This window comes from Phocoena phocoena, chromosome 7 (assembly GCF_963924675.1).
Source record: "Phocoena phocoena chromosome 7, mPhoPho1.1, whole genome shotgun sequence".
Lineage (NCBI taxonomy): Eukaryota > Metazoa > Chordata > Mammalia > Artiodactyla > Phocoenidae > Phocoena > Phocoena phocoena.
The window spans coordinates 9,864,402-9,878,590 of NC_089225.1; positions in this window are offsets into that span (position 1 = coordinate 9,864,402).

The following is a 14,189-nucleotide window of genomic DNA, read 5'->3' on the forward strand; positions in this document are numbered from 1 at the left end:
TAAGGATTTCTTCCATTTCATTGAATTTATTGAACTTATGGACATAGAATTGTGTGTAGTATTTAATTCTTACTCTTTGAATATCTGTATGGTTGGTAGTGATATCTTTCTTTTCTTCTTGATATTTGAAATTTGTGTCTTTATCTTTTTTCCTGGTCAACCTTGGTAGAAGTTCATACATTGTATTGATTCTTTCAAACATTTTATCTATTGTTTTGTTTTGAATTTCATGTATTTTTGCTCTTGTTTTTATTGTCTACTTGCTCTGAATTTAATTTGCTTTTCTTTCTCCTATTTCTTAAGGTAAATGCCTAGGTTATTTACTATAAATTGTGTTTTTTTTCTACTATAATAATTTAGTGCATGCAGTTTTCCTCTAAGCACTGCTTTACCTGAAGTTCAAATAATTTGACATGATATATTTTCATTTCATTAAGTTCAAACTAAATTTTATTTCCCTTGAGAGATTCTCTTTGACTTATGAGTTATTTGAAAGTATGTCACTTAATTTCCAACTATTTGGGGATTTTCCAGATATGCTTCTGTTATGATTTCTATTTTAATTCTGTTATGAACTAAAAATTAATTCATATCATTTAATTCCTTTCAGATTTGCTAAGATTTGTTTCATGGCTCACAATATCAACTATATGGATCCATGTTTCTTGTACATTTAAGAAGATTGTATATTTTTCTAGTATTTTTTGATTGTTCTATACCTGGCAATTTTGTCCAGTTCCCTAATGGCTTTGTTTAGGTCTCTATAACCTACTGCATTTCTCCCTAATGGTTCTATCCATTACAGAGAGAAGAGTATAGCAACCTCCAACTATACTGTGCATATGTCTATATCACTTTTCAGATCTATTATAGGAATCATATATGAAGCTTTATTGTTATGTATGTACAACAATTTAGTATTGTCATATATTCTTGAAGAATTGACCTACTTATCAATATGTTCATTTCATGTCATTTACTGTATGAATCCAAGTTTCGGATCTATATTATATTCCTTCTCCCTGTACAACTTCCTTAAGCCTTCTTTGTACAGTAGTCTACTGTCAGTGGATTTCCTAAGATTTTTTTTCTTTATTTGTGTTAGAAAATCTTTATTTTTCCTTAATTTTTTAAGACTACCTTCTTTGGATATATGATTCTGGATTGACAGTGTTTTTTCCTTCAGTACTTAATGTTTTAAAAAATTTCTTCTTACATAAGTTATGACTATAAGTTACTTGTAATTCTTATTCCATCCCACTATAAATAATGAATCCAACTCCATTATATTTCAAGAATTTTTCTTCATTTTCTAGTAGTTTGAATATGTCTATGCAAAAAATATTATTTTGCTTAGTGTTCTATTAACTTTTTGAATTTGTGGTTTAGAATCTACATTAATTTTGCAAAAATTTGGGGATAGTTTAACATTTCTTCTGTTCCATTTTCTTTTCTTCTTTGGGGATGCCAACTACATGGATTTTAGGATGGTTTATATAGCTCTTGTGTACTGCTTTTCACCTATGTTATCTTTACTTTTTGCATTGAGTAATTTCTATTGACCTATCCCTTAATTTCAATGACTCTTTTCTTAGCTGTATTGAATCTATTGATGATTCTGTCAAAACACTATCACATTACAGATTAAAAAAAAATCTTTCTTATAATATCTATCCCTCTTACAAATTTATGTCTTAATTTTGTTCCAATGATGGTGTCATTTCTTCATACTCTGTTTTATCCTGCAGTTTTTTCCTCTAGGTCTATTTTTTTTTAATTATTAAAAGCTGGACATGTGGTAGAGAACATTAGATACCACTATGATTGAAGTTAAGCTAGCCTTTCTTACTCCCAGGGCTTTAATATGGAAATTTATATTAATATTCAGTATAATCAGTAGTTCAGCTGAGTGTAAAATTTGAGATTGATCACATTATCCTAAGTGCATTCCAGGCTTCATATGCTGCTTGTGATTTATTTGTGTTATCTGTGCTCATGATACCCTGTGTTAGTTTGTGGACTAATTTGTCAGAGAATTTGTATCAAAGTTTTCTTCCTTCTTGTCTTTGAGCATCTCTGCTTTGCTTTGGATTTTTCTTTTATATTGCTTCTCAAATAGAATTGACCTGTTGCTTTTCCCAAAGCTGCATTCACAGTAACTTTTTCTTGTTATTTCCTTTATTTCTTGCAAATGTGGTGGTGTGGCACAGAGGAGCATTCTGTGGTATTTTTACCAAGTCTTAAATTAAGGCAAGCACTGTGAAACTTTGGGCTTGTGGCATTTGAGCACGCTCTTACCCCTCCCTCAGTTGGGATGCTGGTCATAGCATATATTCCTGCATTGCCTTGTGGGTAGAGTTTTCTTATTTTTCTTTCCCTATTCACCATACCTTAATGGTGATGTGTTTCCTCTGGATCCCCAAGCTACTATTTTTATTTTAGCTTTCCTCTGCAGAGTAAGGTTTTTGGTTCACAGATAGAAACAAGATTGATCTGGGCTGAAATCCACTCCCAGCCATCATGGTGAGAGAATTTTCTCAAAATTCTTACCAACTTTCCCTTTAAGGGAAAGCCTATGAGAGGATCAAATTCCTCTTTATCCAAGGTCTCCATGTGAGCTAACAATTGGGCTTTAGCAATTTAATAAAAATTTCTAGGGGGATAGCTTCAAGATGGCAGAGGAGTAAGACATGGAGATCACCTTCCTCCCCACAAATATACAAAAAATACATCTACATGTGGAACAGCTTCTAGAGAACACCTACTGAACACTGGCAGAAGATCTAAGAGTTCCAAAAAGGTGAGAAATTCCCCACATAACTTGGTAGGGCAAAAGAAAAAAGAGAGACAAAGAATAGGGATGGGATCTGCACCTCTGGGAGGGAGCTGTGAAGGAAGAAATGTTCCACACACTAGGAAGCCCCTTCACTGGCAGAGATGGGGGGTGAGTGACAGGGAAGTTTTGGAGCCACAGAGGAGAACGCAGCAACAGGGGAGCAGAGAGCAAAGTGGAGAGATTCCCACACAGAGGATCAGTGCCAACCAGTTCTCACCAGCCTGACAGTCTTGTCTGCTCAGCTGCCGGGACAGGTGGGGGTTGGGACCTGAGGCTCTGGCTTCGGAGGTCAGATCCCAGGGAGAAGACTGGGAGTGGCTGCGTGAACACAGCCTGAAGGGGTTAGTGCACCAGAGCTAGCCAGGAGGGAGTCCAGGAAAATGTCTGGAACTGCCTAAGAGGCAAGAGACCATTGTTTCAGGGTGCATGAGGAGAGGGGATTCAGAGCACCACCTAAATGAGCTCCAGAGATGGATGCGAGCTGCGGCTATCAGGGCAGACACCAGAGATGGGGATGAGACATTAAGGCTGCTGCTACAGCCACTAGGAAGCCTGTGTGCAAGGACAGGTCACTATCCACACGACCACTTCCCCCCGGAAGTCTGCAGCCCACCACTGTCAGGGTCCTGGGATCCAAGGACAACTTCCCTGGGAGAACACATGGCGTGCCTCAGGCTATTACAACATCACACTGGCCTCTGCTGCTGCAGGCTCACCCTGCATTCTGTACCCTTCCCTCCCCATGGCCTGAGTGAGCCAGAGCCCCATAATCAGCTGCTACTTTAATTCAGTCCTGACTGGGAGGGGAAAAGACGCCCTCAGGTGACCTACATGCAGCGGTGGGGCCAAATACAAAGCTGGACCCCAGGAGCTGTGCGAACAAAGAAGGGAAAGGGAAATCTCTCCCAGCAGCCTCAGGAGCAGCAGATTAAATTTCCACAATCAACTTGATGTACCTGCAACTGTGGAATACCTGAGTAGACAACGAAACATCCCAAAATTGAGGTGGTGGACTTTGGGATCAACTGTAGACTTGGGGTTTGTTTTCTGAGTCTAATTTGTTTCTGTTTTATGTTTATCTTAGTTTAGTATTTAGAGCTTATTATCATTGTTAGGTGTGTTTATTGATTTGGTTGCTCTCTTCCTTTTTTTAAATATATATATATATAAAATTTCATTTTTCTCCTTCTGTGAGTGTGTATGTGTATGCTTCTTTGTGTGATTTTGTCTGTATAGATTTGCTTTTACCATTTGTCCTAGGGTTCAATCTATCTGCTTTTTTTTGTTTGTATAGTTTTCAGTGCTTGTTATTATTGTTGGATTTGTCTTTTGGTTTGGTTGCTCTATTTCTTTTTTTTTTTTTTTACTACTTTTGTATTTTTTGATTTTTAATAATATTAAAATTTTTTTTATTTTAATAATTTATTATATTTATTTATTTATCTTTCTTTCTTTCTTTTTATTTTTTTCTCCCTTTTCTTCTGAGCTGGGTGGCTGACAGAGTCTCAGAGTCTTGGTGCTCCAGGAGGGAGAGCCGAGTTCAGGACATTGATCCACCAGTGACCTCCTGGCCGCATGTAATATGAACTGGCAAAAGCTCTCTCAGAGATCTCCATCTCAATGTTAAGACCCAACTCCACTTGACAACCAGCAAGCTACAGTGCTGGATATCTTATGTCAAACAGCTAGCAAGAGAGAAACACAACCCTGTCCATTAGCAGAGAGGCTGCCTAAAATCATCATAAATTCAGATACCACAAAACACACCACTGGACCTGGTTCGGCCCACCAGAAAGCCAAGATCCAGCCTCATCCACCAGAACACAGGCATCAGTCCCCTCCACCAGGAAGCCTACACAACCCACTGAACACACCTTACCCACTGGGGGTATACACCAAAAACAACAGGAATGGCGAACACAAAGCCTGTGAAAGGAGACTCAAACACATTAAGTTAACCAAAATGAGACAACAGAGAAATACAAAGCAGATGAAGGAGCAAGATAAAAATCTACCAGACCAAACAAGTGAAGAAGAAATAAGCAGTCTACCTGATAAAGAATTCAGAGCAATGATATTAAAGATGACCCAAAATCTTGGAAATAGAATGGTGAAAATACAAGAAATGTTTAACAAGGAACTAGAAGAACTAAAGAGCAAACAAACAATGATGAACAACACAATAAATGAAATAAAAAATTCTCTAGAAGCAATCAATAGCTGAATAACAGAGGCAGAAGAATGGATAAGTGACCTGGAAGATAAGAGAGTGGAAATAACTACTGCAGAGCAGAATAAAGAAAAAAGAATGAAAAGAATTGAAGACAGTCTCAGAAACTTCTCAGAAAACATTAAACACACCAACATTGGAATTATAGGGGACCCAGAAGAGGAAGAGAAAAAGAAAGGGACTGAGAAAATATTTGAAGAGATTATAGTTGAAAACTTCCCTAATATGGGAAAAGAAATAGTTAATCAAGTCCAGGAAGTGCAGAGAGTCCTATACAGGATAAATCCAAGGAGAAACATGCTAAGACACATATTAATCAAACTATCAAAAATTAAATAAAAGAAAACATATTAAAAGCAGCAAGGAAAAAACAACAAAAAACATAAAAGGGAATCCCCATGATGCTAACAGCTGATCTTTCAGCAGAAACTCTGCAAGCCAGAAGGGAGTGGCAGGACATATTTAAAGTGATGAAAGAGGAAAACATACAAGCAATGTTACTCTACCCAGCAAGGATCTCATTCAGATTCGATAGAAAAATTAAAAACTTTACAGACAAGCAAAAGCTAAGAGAGTACAGAACTACCAAACCAGCTTTACAACAAATGCTAAAGGAACTTTTCTAGGCAGGAGACACAAGAGAAGGAAAAGGCCTACAATAACAAACTCAAAACAGTTAAGAAAATGAGAATAGGACTATATATATGGATAACTACATTAAATGTCAATGGATTAAATGCTCCAACCAAAAGACATAGACTGGCTTAATGGTTACAAAAACAAGACCTGTATATATGCTCTCTACAAGAGACCCACTTCAGACTTCGGGACACATACAGACTGAAAATGAGGGGATGGAAAAAGATATACCATAAACATGGAAATCAAAAGAAAGCTGGAGTAGCAATTCTCATATCAGACAAAATAGACTTTAAAATAAAGACTATTACAAGAGACAAAAAAGGACACTACATAATGATCAAGGGATCAATCCAAGAAGAAGATATAAAAATTGTAAATATTTATTCACCTACCATAGGAGTACCACAATACATAAGGCAAAAGCTAACAACCATAAGTGGGGAAATCGACAGTAACATAATCATAGTAGGAGACTTTAACATCCTACTTTCACCAATGGACAGATCATCCAAAATGAAAATAAATAAGGAAACACAAGCTTTAAGTGACACATGAAACAAGATGGACTTATTGATATTTATAGGACATTCTGCCCAAAAACAACAGAATACACTATCAAGTGCTCATGGAACATTCTCCAGGATAAATCATATCTCGGGTTACAAATCAAGCCTTGATTAATTTAAGAAAACTGAAATCATATCAAGTGTCTTTTCTGAATACAATGCTATAAGACTAGATATCAATTACAAGAAAAAAATCTGTAGGAAATGCAAGCACATGGAGGCTAAATAATATGCTACTAAATAACCAAGAGGTTACTGAAGAAATCAAAGAGGAAATCAAAAAACACCTAGAAACAAATGACAATGAAAACACAATGATCCAAAACCTATGGGATGCAGCAAAAGAAGTTCTAAGAGAGAACTTTTTTGCAATACAATCCTAGCTCAAGAAACAGGAAACATCTCAAATAAACAACCTAACCTTACATCTAAAGCAATTAGAGAACAAAGAACAAAAACAACACCCCCAAAGTTAGCAGAAGGAAAGAAATCATAAAGATCACATGAGAAATAAATGAAAAAGAAATGAAGGAAACAACAGCAATGATCAAAAAAAACTAAGAGGTGGTTCTTTGAGAAGATAAACAAAATTGATAAACCATTAGCCAGATTTATCAAGAAAAAAGGGAGAAGACTCAAATCCACAGAATTAGAAATGAAAAAGCAGAAGTAACAACTGACATGGCAGAAATACAAAGGATCATGAGAGATTACTACGAGCAACTATATGCCAATAAAAACGACAACCTGGAAGAAATGGACAAATTCTTAGAAAAGAACAAACTGCCGAGACGGAAGCAGGAAGAAATAGAAAATATAAACAAAACAAGCACAAGCACTGAAATTGAGACTGTGATTAAAAATTTTCCAACAAACAAAAGCCCAGGACAAGATGGCTTCACAGGTGAATTCTATCAAACATTTAGAGAAGAACTAACACCTATCCTTCTCAAACTCTTCCAAATATAGCAGAGGGAGGAACACTCCCAAACTCATTCTATGAAGCCACCATCACCCTGATACCAAAACCAGACAATGATATCACAAAAAAAGAAAACTACAGGTCAATATCCCTGATGAACATAGAGGCAAAAATCCTCAGAAAAATACTAGCAAACAGAATCCAACAGCACATTAAAAAGATCATACACCATGATCAAGTGGGGTTTATCCCAGGAATGCAAGTATTCTTCAACATATGCAAATCAATCAATGTGAGAAACTATGTTATAAAATTGAAGGAGAAAAACGATATGATCATCTCAGTAGCTGCAGAAAATGCTTTTGACAAAATTCAACACTGATTTATGATAAAAACCCTCCAGAAAGTAGGCATAGAGGGAACTTATCTCAATATAATAAATTCCATCTATGAGAAACCCACAGCCAACATTGTTCTCAATGGTGAAAAACTGAAACCGTTTCCTCTAAGATCAGGAAAAGGCTAGGTTGCCCACTCTCACTGCTATTATTGAAGATAGACTTGGAAGTTGTAGCCACAGCAATCAGAGTAGAGAAAGAAATAAATGGAATCCAAACTGGATAGGAAGAAGTAACACTGTCATTGCTTGCAGATGACAAGATATTATACATAGAGAATCCCATAGATGCTACCAGAAAACTACAAGAGCTAATCAATGAATTTGGTAAATTAGCAGGATGCAAAATTAATGCACAGAAATCTCTTGCATTCTTACACACTAATGATGAAAAATCTGAAAGTGAAATTTAGGAAACACTTCCATTTACCCCTGCAACTAAAAGAATATAATACCTAAGAATAAACCTACCTAAGGAGATCAAAGACCTGTATGCAGAAAATTATAAGACACTGATGAAAGAAATTAAAGATGATACAAACAAATGGAAAGATATACCATGTTCTGGCATTGGAAGAGTCATCATTGTGAAAATGACTATACCACCCAAAACAATCTACAGATTCAATGCAATGTCTACCAAACTACCAATGGCATTTTTCACAGAACTTGAACAAAAAATTTCACAATTTGTATGGAAACAAAAAAGACCCCAAATAGCTAAAGCAATCTTGAGAAAGAAAAACGGAGCTGGAGATATTAGGCTTCCTGACATCAGACTATACTACAAAGCTACAGTAATCAAGACAGTATGGTACTGGCACAAAAACAGAAATATAGATCAATGGAACAGCATAGAAAGCCCAGAGATAAATCCACACACATATGGTCACCTTATCTTTGATAAAGGAGGCAACAATATACAATGGAGAAACGACAGCCTCTTTAATAAATGGTGCTGGGAAAACTGGAAGCTACATGGAAAATAATGAAATTAGGACATTCCCTAACACCATACACAAAAATAAACTCAAAATGGATTAAAGACCTCAATGTAAGATCAGACACTATAAATCTCTTAGAGTAAAACATAGGCAGAACATTCTGTGACATAAATCACTGCAAGATCCTTTTTGATCCACCTCCTAGAGAAATGGAAATAAAAGCAAAAATAAACAAATGGGACCTAACGAAACTTAAAAGATTTGCACAGCAAACCACAAACAAGATGAAAAGACAACAATCAGAATGGGAGAAAATATGTACAAAATAAATAACTGAGAAAAAATTAATCTCCAAAATATAGAGGCAGCTCATGCAGCTCTATAGCAAAAAAACAAACAACCCAATCCCAAATGGTCAGAAGATCTAAACAGACATTTCTCTGGAGAAGATATACAGATTGCCAACAAACAAATGAAAGAATGCTCAACATCTCTAATCATTAGAGAAATGCTAAAGCTACACTGAGGTATCACCTCACACCAGTCAGAATGGTCATCATCAAAAAATCTACAAACAATAAATGCTGGAGAGGGTGTGGAGAAAAGGGAACCCTCTTGCACTGTTGGTGGGAATTTAAATTGATACAGCCACTATGGAGAACAGTATGGAGGTTCCTTAAAAAACTATAAATAGAACTTCCATATGACCCAGCAATCCCTCTATTGGTCATATAGCATTAGAAAACCATAATTCAAAGAGTCATGTACACATGTTCATTGCAGCTCTATTTACAATAGCCAGGACATGGGAGCAACCTAAGTGTCCATCGACAGATGAATGGATAAAGAAGATGTGGCACATATATACAATGGAATATTACTCAGCCATAAAAAGAAATGAAATTGAGTTATTTGTAGTGAGGTGGCTGGACCTAGAGACTGTCATATGGAGTGAAATAAGTCAGAAAGAGAAAAACAAATACCGTATGCTAACATATATATGGAATCTAAAAAAAAAATGGTTTTGAAGAACCTAGGGGCAGGACAGGAATAAAGATGCAGACGTAGAGAATGGACTTGAGGACACGGGGAGGGGGAAGTATAAGCTGCGAAGTGAGTGACATACACATATATACACTACCAAATGTAAAATAGATAGCTAGTGGGAAGCAGCCTCATAGCACAGTGAGATCAGCTCAGTGTTTTATGTCCACCTAGAGGGGTGGGATACAGAGGGTGTGAGGGAGACACAAGTGGGAGGATATATGGGGATACATGTATTTGTATAGGTGATTCACTTTGTTATAAATCAGGGACTAACACACCATTGTAAAGCACTTATAGTCCAATAAAGGTGTTTAAAAAACAAATTCTAGCTTAATCTCCTTATTAGCTTGCATAGTCTGGCAGCATCTGTCCAAGCAAGCAAATTCTCAGGTCCTGTATCTCCCTGCAGGTTCCTATCTCTTCCCAGATTTCATGTTAGTTGTTTACCCTTCAACCTTACTTTTCTGATGGATTCCAGAAGTGGAATTATTTGCACTTTGTCCAGCTTTTTTCTTATTTTAAAGGTGACAGCAATGCTTTTGCTTGCCTTCTCTACATCTCTGAGGTGAAAACTTCCTCTCAACTAATTTTTTAAAATGGCATAATGATTTCATATCCTTAGTAGGATGTACTCTAAGGACAAACATAACTATGAAGAAATCTTAAACTTCAATTAGTTGGTTTATTTGTAAAAGTGATACTGGTATTGTAATTCTGTAATTATTTTATGAACATTGTAATATGAAATAGGTTGGTAAATATATTAATATTCATAGGAACAAAGGTTTCCTCTGTAAGAGAAAATTAAAAAGTGAAGAAATGTAAATCTGAATTAGAAATGCCAAAATGAACTCAAATATTTATAAGTATAAAAATACATATTTTTTTCTCCTTCTATCCAATGAAACGTTAGAATATTCACATAACACAGATGTTTGTTCTAAGTATCATTTCCTTCTAAAAGTTACTGAGCCATTACAAAAGTAGGTCATTTTGAGTATGGGACAGGAAAAATATAGTACCAGCTTCAAGCTCCTTGTTTGGCCATAAAGCAAGCAGGTACACAAACACTAATGAGGTTATACCTAAAAGGAAAATATGCTGTAAAAAGAAAACCATCATTTTGTAACCACTAAAGTAATACTTAGACAAGAATCTTCATGCATGTAAAATCACTTGTTTAAAATAGGTAGAGAACAAGACAATTATGTTATCTAAAAAATATCATCCCATAAACTGCTTACAAGTTGTGCTTATGAAGGGACAGTATACCTTTAAAATGGAGATATCTGGTGTTTACCAGCTTAACCAATTTATCAAATTTAGCATCACCAGTTTTGGGACAATCTGAAATCATGTCTCCTGACACAATGCAAAAAGTGTACTCTACATCAAACAGAAAACTCTACATAATTTTCTTGCCAAAAAAATGTTTAATATAAAACTAACCTTGAGTAAATAATCTGACAAATTCAGAATATGACTGATTACACAGAATAATGGGCTTTGAAACTTCAAAAGAGTCACATAATGAGAAGCATAGGGAATGTTCTAGAATTAAAGAGATTAGAGACAATCATCAAATACAACATATAATCCTTTATTGAATACTGAATTTTAAAAAAAGACAATGAAATTCACTTTCAGAGTAAATGAGGAAATGCGAATGTGGAATTTATATTTGGTGAGAACAGAATTTAATTGAAATGTTAGTGGTGTGATGATGTTACTGTGGTTATGTAGGAAGTTATTCTTAAAAGGAACACATGGAAGTATAAAAGGTAAAATGTAATATCTGCAACTTAAAATATAACACTAAATACATGCATGCACATGTGTGCATGCAAATTATATGTGAATAGAGGGGGAAGAAAATTAAATGTGTTGAAAGTTTGCAATTCATGAATCTAGGTTAAAGGTAAATGGGTTTTCATTGTCCTACTGTTCAGAATTTTTAAAAATAATTTTATTTTATAGTGGAGTATAGTTGACTAACAGTGATGTGCTAGTTACAGGTGTACAGCAAAGTGATTCAGTTGTACCCATACAAGTATCCATTCTTTTTGCATTAATAAATATTTCCAAAAATGTTTGCAAGATAAAAATCTTAAAAATTTACATCAATGAAAATAAAATGACAAGTAATATGATTAAATGGTAAATAAGTGGTAAAGAAAATACCAATTTTTCCACAAAGGAAGTGATCATGGAACCTCCAAAGTAGATGAAAATTGGCATAAATATTTATATATGTTCAAAGTGTTGGGTGTATCTACTTTTGTATTTGTATAATCAAAACAATGCATGCACATGTTTACAAAACTAACATTTAAAATGTCTTCTGATGTTTTTCCATCTCTCCCCACCTTAGCCTCACTCTCCAGAAGCAATTTCTTTTACCGATTTCTGTTTTATTTTTTCACCTGCTGTTTCTACAGTGACCACTCCCCCCAGCATATGAATTCTTTTTTTCTGTTTAATGCTCTAGGTAAATGCACAAATCAGAGGCTGTTAAAAAAAAAATCCTAAATTTCTTATGAATTACAGCCACTGCATTAATCAGCAAGATTTAAAAAGTATGATCATTCTTATTTGCAGTAGTGTATAACCAGAGGACTCAATGTTAGAAGATGCAAGCAAGTTAACATGCAAGAAAAACAATACAAAAGCTGTCTGACTAGGAGAAAATTAGCCATACACTGAAGTGGGTATAATACTAGTTGTTTCTCAGAACAGGTGCTCCAAAAATTATTTACTGATTCACTGGTAAAAAGGTGCAGCACAAATTCAAGGTGTCAATAAAATTAATAGATAATACGAAAATATTATTAGCAATGACTGCTTCACTCCGTAACCAATTTCCCTTCTCTGTTCTATTCAAGCTCCTTCAAATAATGTTCAAAGGTTCTCTACTCAATAACACACACTGACCTTGGTTTCTGAGCCTAGATCCAAAGAACAAGTTTTACCAGGATTATCATTTCTCTATGCATTTATTAGGAGTATAATTTTGACCTTACTAATTGTCAGGTATTGACAGACAGTCATTCTCTGTGTGTGGTCACTGAGATGACCTGGGAAATTTTCAGAAATGTAAATTCTACAGTCCCTTTGTCCCATACCTACTGAATGAGAAACTCTGGAGGTGGGGCCCAGCAACCTAAGCCTTATTAAGCCATTCATGTAACTGTTGGATAAAATAAAATTTTAGAAGCACATTGATAGGGTAAAGAAGGTGACATATGTATATATATATATGATAATATTTGTTCTTTGTGACTTACAGTTAAGTATAGGAAAGTGTAAGGAAAACAAATGCAAAATAAAAATAAAATGTTTCCAGAGTGAGAGTCATGAGATATGTAATATAATAAATACATGCTGTTACAACATAGACTATTATATATTATAAAATCCACACATATGGATTCTAAGGTACATATCTTGTGTGTGTGTGTGTGTGTGTGTGTGTGTGTGTGCTTCACAAACATAATTTTTTATTTGCTATGTGGAATAAAGACTGGGGAAGGGAGACACAAAAGTTAGAGACACCACTTAAGAGGGTATTTTATTACAAAGGTACAAAATAACAGGAGAAGGCAGTTACAGAGTTAATTAGGAGAGAAAGCCAATTCAGGAAATTGTGTTTCTTTCTAACTGATAGAATTCCAAGAATTGTGTTTTCTTTTTTAAACATCTTTATTGGAGTATAATTGCTTTACAATGTTGTGTTAGTTTCTGCTGTAAAACAAAGTGAATCAGCTATATGTATACATGTAATCCCATATCCCCTCCCTCTTGCATCTCCCACTTACCCTCCCTATCCCATCCCTCTAGGTGGTCACATGCAGCAGTTGATCTCCCTGTGCTATGCAGCTCCTTCCCACTAGCTAGCTATTTTACATTTGGTAGTGTATATATGTCAATGTTACTCTCTCACTTGTCCAGGTTACCCTCCCCCCTCCCTGTGTCTTCAAGCCCAGTCTCTACATCTGCATCTTTATTCCTGTCCTGCCCTTAGGTTCATCAGAACCATTTTTTTCCTTTAGATTCCATATATATGTGTTACCATACAGCACTTTTTTTTCTCTATCTGACTTACTTCCCTCTGTATGACTGACACTAGGTCCATCCACTTCACTACAAGTAACTCAATTTCATTTCTTTTTATGGCTGAGTAATATTCCATTGTATATATGTGCTACACCTTCTTTCTCCATTCATCTGTCGATGGACACTTAGGTTGCTTCCCTGTCCTGGCTATTGTAAATAGTGCTGCAGTGAACATTGTGGTACATGTCTCTTTATGAATTATGGTTCTCTCAGGGTATATGGCCAGTAGTGGGATTGCTGGGTCATATGGAATTTCTATTTTCAGTTATTTAAGGAACATCCATACTGTTCTCCATAGTTGCTGTACCAATTTATATTCCCACCAAGAGTGAAAGAGGGTTCCCTTTTCTCCACACCCTCTCCAGCATTTATTGTTTGTAGATTTTTTGATGATGGCCATTCTGACCGGGGTGAGGTGATACCTCACTGTAGTTTTGATTTGCATTTCTCTAATAATTAGTGATGTTGAGCATCCTTTCATGTGTTTGTTGG